General features: G+C 34.9%; 1 long non-coding RNA gene and 1 pseudogene across 2 annotated transcripts; one reads left to right on the top strand and one right to left on the bottom strand.

The window, feature by feature from the left end:
* Positions 1-1,730: 1,730 nt before the first annotated feature.
* LOC147518670 (uncharacterized) lies at positions 1,731-3,056 on the top strand. Its single transcript, XR_015211857.1, has 2 exons — positions 1,731-1,849; positions 2,454-3,056. It is a non-coding gene; the product is annotated as an uncharacterized LOC147518670 (long non-coding RNA).
* Positions 3,057-3,746: 690 nt separating this feature from the next.
* Positions 3,747-7,409, bottom strand: LOC147518669 (uncharacterized; annotated as a pseudogene). Its single transcript, XR_015211856.1, has 7 exons — positions 7,171-7,409; positions 6,762-7,026; positions 6,006-6,174; positions 5,161-5,888; positions 4,570-4,998; positions 4,265-4,446; positions 3,747-3,832 (listed from the first exon to the last, which is right to left on the bottom strand). The product of XR_015211856.1 is annotated as an uncharacterized LOC147518669 (transcript).
* Positions 7,410-7,809: the final 400 nt, after the last annotated feature.

Below are 7,809 nucleotides of genomic sequence, written 5' to 3'. Positions count from 1 at the left end.
TTTTTATAAACTTAGTCATCCGCCTTTCGTTACGGCCGTTCTATGCATGCTCAGTAAACTTGTGCAAGCGATATATGCAAGCAGTTGATTGAACAACGAGAAAAACTTGTTTGCCATATGTTTGCGCAGTTGATTTAACAACGAGAAAAATTGTCTGCAATCAATTTGTTTGCGCACTGATTGAACAAAGTGTATTTGTAATAATTCGAAGTATTGACTCTAATCACATGACTTCATACTGTTGGGCTTAACCCTTTGACCCGTTGACCGTTGACTTTTGAATGTTGACTTGTTGGACTTTTGACATATTAAACTTTGTGGACAAATCCAATAATAGGATATTGTCGAAACTTGTATAAACATGTTTGTCATTATCTAATCAAGATTTGGCGTAGTATTACGCAATAATATATATTTGGCTTTGATAGACTTTGATTTTGACTATGTGGCAATTAAGAGCTACGTAAGGCTTGATTCTAATCTTAAAAGATTGGATACGTAGGCAGCCTTATGTATGTAGTGCGATCACTATATCTATATATATATATATATATATATATATATATATATATATATATATATATATATATATATATATATATATATATATTAGGTTGTAATAATAACTATGTGATTGTGTTAGAAATTATTGTTGTTTTGAGACTACATAAATATATATGTATGAGATAAAAGTTGTATATGAATATAGACTTTAGTATATGTGGATATGTTTTGGAAATTAGTGTGTGTGGACTTGAATTTGGGCTAATGAACTATTTGTGTACGATATTGTGTATATGAGTGTGATTATGTAAATTTTATTTGTTTGATTATAAGTTTGTTTACATTCAATGATATTTAAGTGCTTGATTTGCCTTAACGCGCGAAAATGACTCTCTGCATGTGTGGTCTGTTTTGACATGAGTAATGCTAGTATAATTATAAGTGATAATAATGTTTTAATGTGTCGCCCACATCTTTAGATCTCTCCACGCCTTAAGTTTGGAAATAAGGTGTTATGACTGATTATGTCATATGCTATGTGGGCATTTATTGAATGTGCCATAAATGGCCGTTAGCGTTATAATTGGGTATTCATTGAATGTATCATGAATGACCCGGGTATTCATTGAATGTGCCATGAATGACTAGATTGTTTGGACTGCCCTAGAGAGGAACTAAGGTATTCGCCTTGCGGGTTAGTTGTATTCCTTGAGTGTACGGGAATGTAGAGTTGGGTATTCCTTGAATGTGGCGGGAATGACCTAAGGTACATAGGTTGTGAAATATGTGTATAAGAAAAGAAATTTAGTAATTGATAAGAGAAATTGATTTGATTATGCGAGTGTGTTTGGGCTTACTTTTGAATACCTATAGGATATCTACATATGTTATATAGAAGTTTTAACTTTCTTTTGCAGGAGGGTAGGACTTAATAACATTTTGTGCAGGGACGCGGTCCTACCCTTTTACAGCAGTGGATATCGGTAAGTTTTAATTCAACGACTTAGTTATTAAAACAAGTTATTATAATGAGTTAATAAAATGGAAGTCTTGCTTGGGAAGAAACTATGCCGGTGAAATGACGGAACTACCTATCTTCCAAGCTGAGAATGATTAAGTTATGATATATTTAAAGTGATAGTTGGATAATTAAAGACTGAAAATGATTATATGTGGTTAGTCTACTCATACCAAAGAAATTCCATTTTCTTTGACCCATGTATTGCTTTGTTTTGGTAGCGTGGGTGTGTTCTCGGGAACATAGATGGTGGAGTCACGATGGATAAGGACACGTGATTTGGAGTTGCTCTTGGAGTCTTCTGGTTTAAGATTTTCTGAAGAGTTGGTTAGTTTCTTTATAGTTTAAATAATGTGATTTAAGGATTTTTCCTTTTCGTTTCTTTTGATTTCAGTTTTTGTATATATCGTGTTTGATAATAGGGTTTTGGGTTTTGTTTCACTTTGGGTTTCCAGATAATTAAATATAATTGTTTTAAATATTGTCTGAAAATTTGGGGTGTGACAATTCCCCAGCTACGAACTCTCCCTTTCATGCCATACAACAAATATACATTCTTCCCACCACCAGAAAGTGACCTCTAAGTCGGCAATTGGGCTGATCAAAGATCTACGCATGTTATATATTCATGTGTTTTTCCTTCAAATTGCACTTTCCTTCCCTCTCTAAAAGCACTACTACAAAATATTTAGGATTACAATATTTAATATTTGGGATGACATTTTGAGATAATGGTTTCCTTGACAAATTACTAAAAAAATAAAGGTGGTCATTACATGCAAGCTTAGAAGAAAGTCTTTAGAATAATAAAATCAAGATATATTAGTAATTAAAAATAAAACATGTGCTTACTTTAAGTCACCGAGCCACTGCTTGGTTTGCTTTAGAGCGTCTAATAACCTTTGTTTGCATGTTTCTCTCAATGCCTCAGGTACAACCTTCTTGTCGAGGCTTTTCTGCTAAGTTCCAACGGGGATTAGTAGTTACATATAGCCAAAAAACAAAAAATCACTACATATGGTCAATGATTGATGGGATTTCACCATTTCCCTGATAGAAATTGCACACTGATTTGGAGTATCAAAGGGAGCCAAACAACTAAAGGTTCCAAGAGTCCAAAACATTTGCACTCCTATGAGTTTGTCGTATATCCCTCTTCTCAAGGTCAGAGTTGTGCTACAGAAAAGGGTTATGTTAGGTTGTGGAGATAATCTAGACTTATAAATCCAGAAATAACCCCTCATGTAGTATTGCAGGAAGCTAAGTTCTGATTGTCAAAAGTAAGGTGTTTATAATCGGCATACTAATTGCATAGTGCTACTGCTAAGCATGGCAATGGCTATCTTAGACAGCGTTTGTTTGCCACTAAAAGGTATTCTATTTATTATCTTGTACCTTACTGGGCAATTAGAATCAGTTGATGACTAAGAGAAACTATTTACCAAGTAAAATGGTTTTATAATTTTATAAATACTGCAAATCCAGTGCTTTTAAAACTTAAATACGCTGCAAGATGGTCCTTAATTATCAATATGACTTACTGCTAACAACCTCAACTGCAAATCCGAAGCGAGTGCTTACTGCTTACACTGGTGACAGACTAAATTGACTCTCTGCTATGCAAAAACTGTAAAAAGAAAGAATGTAAAAAGAACCTGTTTGGAAAAGAACCAAGAATTATTGACTCTTTACTATACAAAAATTGACTCTCTTCTAGCTGCTCCAGTTATGCCTAAAAATGTTAAGGGAACGGAACCAAGAATTAATAAGTATATATAAAGGAAATGTACGACGTATGATTAAAACACAAGTTTGAAAATTAGTGCAATACCAGGCATCAAAATAAATATCACATTACTACACAAAACAAAAAGAAGATCTCTACGGGAAACGAATGGCTCGAGGATGAAACACACAAAAAAAATACCTCTGCCAACCGAATCGTCCCGGTTTCCACAAATCAAACATCAAGAAAAAAAAAGCAAAAATACATTGATGAGTCTAAGTGATCACAGAGGAGACTGCCCTATGAAGTAGGAACCGACTAAAATGTTTAAAATGAGTAAATTGATCACAATCAATTGTGCCACTGAATCAAGAAATAGACTGTTAAGCTTTTTGGGGCATTTTGAGTGTCTCCCATGAAGAAAAAGGACTGAACAGCAAGGAAAAAATTGCACATCCCAAAACTATAACGCGACGCCCAATTACATTGAACACAAAGACTCATTGATTGACCACACGGAATCAACTATGAAAGCGATAGACAAAAGCTCCTTTATCACGGTACAGCATCATTGCTGAAAAGACCTGAAATTAAAACTCATGAAATTAAAAGCAATTACACGGCTCCTTAAACACGGTTTCTTGGGTGAAATAAAACCCGAAATAAAAAAATGGAAATTTAATATTTTCTTTTTGATAATCAAAACTCATACAGCAAAGCAATCGGCTTGCTAGAGACATCGATTCCATATTTAATGTCATTGGTTTTTATAAAGAGAAAGATGAACATAGAATTATAGGATCAGAAACTTAGTATTCTTGTGAGTGACACGGATAGTTAGATTAGTGGGGTCCTTTTTAGGAGGAAAAAAAGGAAAGGAAAAATGAGGTGCTGACATAATTTGGCACGGCTTATCCGGCTAGCTCCCCCACGCCTCTTTACAAATACTATAGATAATGTGCACCTGTAGTAACAGGTAGCATAGAGAATAAAAAGAAATGGAATAAAGGATTGACCTGCAAAAATACTCTGTCTCTGTTTCTTCTCTTATATCAGTTGGATAACATGCATTAACAACCATGCGTACCCATGAGTCATTTCTCCGGACCGGTATAATGTTCCACGCATGGGGTAAGAAATCCAGATATCTCCTCACAAGCTTGCAAGGAATTGGAGGAACCATCCTATCACATAAATACTACAAATTATGAAAAGTGGTCAGCATATACAGCTTAAATTGAGTATAAACAACATCCCATGGAACTTAAATAACATAACTAAATGAGTTCACAGTTAGATAAACGCTCAGTAGAAGAATTACCTTCATAAGCATTGCTCTGTGCCTACATACACCCCATCGCAAAGTCCCAATAGGTACAATATTAGAATTCTGCGCTTGTTTGATAATACACAAAGATTTCTCACACAAATCGATGAAGTTGAAACTCTCACCCATGCTCAAATTCTGCTAAGAGGATGACCCATTAACACCATTTCTAGTTCGGCAAGTACACACAAAAGGCTTATGATAATTTGAACTAGACCAAGAGCTTTTCATGTCTTCACAATTAGATTACTTCTGTCACTGCCTCCAAACTAATTTGAAATAAATAGGGCAAGAAAAGAGACCCTCTACAAGTCATCATCAGCCAACTCTTCCCCATGTTTGTCTAAAAGACTTCGCTGGTTCAAACAGGACACCAACGCTTTAGCAGAAGATGCAACCACATTTAACTCAGCATCCATTTCCCTGAAAAAAAAACCAAATTACCTATGTCCATATGGCACAAGCTCCTTAGCATATTTAATGACCACTATAAAATGGCTACAACTGTTATACCGCAGACAATCATAACTCTTTATCTCTTATTTTAATGCTTACAAATACTTTAAAATGGAATACAATACTAACCTGTCTACAAGGATTACATCACGCGAGTCAAGGCAGAGACTCTGCTCATAACTTTGTAAAGGCATAAAAGGACGATCCCGTCCAGCATCATAGAATCCATCCGGTAGACAATCACTAATGCTACAGAATGACTCGGTGTTGTACTTGTTTGATAAATATGAGTGACAGTCGAATGGCTTATGGGATTTGCTTGGTTTGGGATTTTCAAGATCATCGTCAAATTGCCTCTGTCTTTGGAGTACTTTTAGATGCATTATTAGAGGAGTCCCCATTTTGCTCATCACTCTTACTTAAAGAACTTCTTGGGGATGTCTCATCTTCACCATCACATTCATTATCACACCCTTTATCAGGACCAACAAAATCAAAAAAAAGTTTTTCATCTTCATCATTATTAATCAAAATCTGTGGATCATTCTCAAAAGCATGCTCATATTTGTCATTGTCATTGAAATCTTTTACACTGCTTGATTCACCATCTTCAACTGAACCCAACTCACTTAGAGATTCAAAGGAAACATCAAGTGGCTTGCACTTTTTGCATTTTGAATCCATATTCATATGTTGGTGATCCTCACTTCTTCGGTTCCTAATGATATTCAAACGGTCTTGACGATATCTCTGCTGCAAATAATCACGCCGCCTCCACCCCTTTCCAATCCCCCTTGTTGCAGAACATCTAGTTGATGAGGTATCGGATGAAAGACTGGATGAGACACCAGGAGATCCTGAATTTAGTCATATAACATTTTATCAGAAAAAAAGATACCAACATTGGCCAAAATAATCTCAAAGGAAAACCAACATCCAACATTATATCGTTAGAAAGCTCCAAGGGATCTGACCTTCGCAAGAACGGACTGCGTCAAACTTCTGAATGAGCATATCACATTCTTCTATATCAACGTCTATCGAAAAGCTGATGAATTCATCATTAGATGTGTCTTTGCCATTCCCTTCCAAATTGCAACATATCCATGAAGGAATTTGACAACAGTCGATAAGCTTATTGTACTATAGTGATGAAGATGATGGGCAATATTAGGATCAGAACATCTCAAATTATTTTAATAGTAAAGTAAGGACAATTAATCTACAAAAATGAAGATGTAAATACTGAATATCTACATTTTGACCTCTCAACAAAAAGATATACCGGCATTGCAACAGATACCAGAGAACGAAGGTAAAGCTATATAATGTAATAGGTGTCCTTAGTAGGAGTTTTCTCGACTTATTTTCATTAGCCATGTTGGCCCGTATAATGAAGCACAGTTTGGGTGGTTTAGGGCATCTAGTTTCTTAGGTTTAAGGAGGTGGTTTATTATGCATAGGGTTTGTAGCCTCCTTAATTATTCCGTTGCATAATCACAACACTAAATCAAGCATGAGAAGAATGGATTACTGATAAAATGTGTGAAGTGTGCAATCCCTTGTCATCAGTTGTCACAGATAGAAACTGTAATGCTCGTTAATACTAAAGAAAAATATAATATAATAAAATAAAATAAGTTGTCATAAACTGCAAACTCAAGGTAAACTTCAACATAGAAATGATAAACCACTTCGATACTGAAGCATGGAAAATGTAAGTGTTCTACCTGTAAGTTCAATTTCTCCAGCGTCTGCATAGACACGAGATTGACAGGCCCCAGTGATGTTAGTCTATTATTTGAAAGGTCCAAATTTTCCAGACTCCTTAGACTTGATAAACCTCTAGGTAGTTCCTCCAACTTAGTATTGGCAACTTTCAGCGATTTGAGAGCATCCAAAAAGGTAATCTCAGTAGGAAAACGCTTTAGTTTATTAAATGAAAGATCCAAATCCACCAACTTATCGAGAAAAGCAATTTCTGGAGGAATGTATCTGGAAAATAAATAAGTACATCAAGGGAAATTTAATTGAAAAATCAAAGAAAAATTGGAGTACCTGACATGATAATCTGAGTTTTGAAGAATAACCACGTGATAAGATGAAAAGGTAGATAGGAGGTAAAGAGAGTGGTCTTACTCCATGGCACTTTCTTCTTCGAGCTCTTCTTTAATAGTTTTACACTCAACTTTTTGGTTATTTTTTTTTTCCTTTGGTCTTTGGTCTTACGGGAGAAACCCAAAATTAAAAGAATGACAGTAGTAGTTTCATTGTAATGAGAAAAAAAATATATGAGAAGCAGAAGAGATGGGAGACGTAGGAAAAGAATCGCTTCGTATTCTCTCGTGACTTTTCATTTTGTTAACGTATTATTAAATAACCCAATTATTATGCTAATTAAATATCATTTATAGGAAGACGTGCGTGGAATTGGTTTTTTAATATACCGCCACATGAAAAGACTGATTGGCCCTATTTAAAGGTGTTAAACAATTGTTTTATTTAAGGACAATATCGGTAGTGAAAATTTATAAACACATAAAAAGACCAAGTAGTCATCATCAATAAATAGCTAGGCATCTGATTTTATTATTTATCAAGGGTATTATGCGTCAGAAAAAGTCCCGGATGAATTTAAGAGACCACGATCATTATAGGCTATACTTGTAGTAGAGATATACAGTGTATAAATTAATTCATAGTATACGTGCGTGTAGTTGTTGACATTATTATTAACTAGTAAAATGCATGTGTTCTGCATATGAACGATACACAAAA

The sequence above is a fragment of the Coptis chinensis genome, chromosome 2 (genome assembly GCF_015680905.1).
Source record: "Coptis chinensis isolate HL-2020 chromosome 2, ASM1568090v1, whole genome shotgun sequence".
Classification (NCBI taxonomy): Eukaryota; Viridiplantae; Streptophyta; class Magnoliopsida; order Ranunculales; family Ranunculaceae; genus Coptis; species Coptis chinensis.
This window is presented reverse-complemented; position numbering and strand designations above follow the sequence as displayed.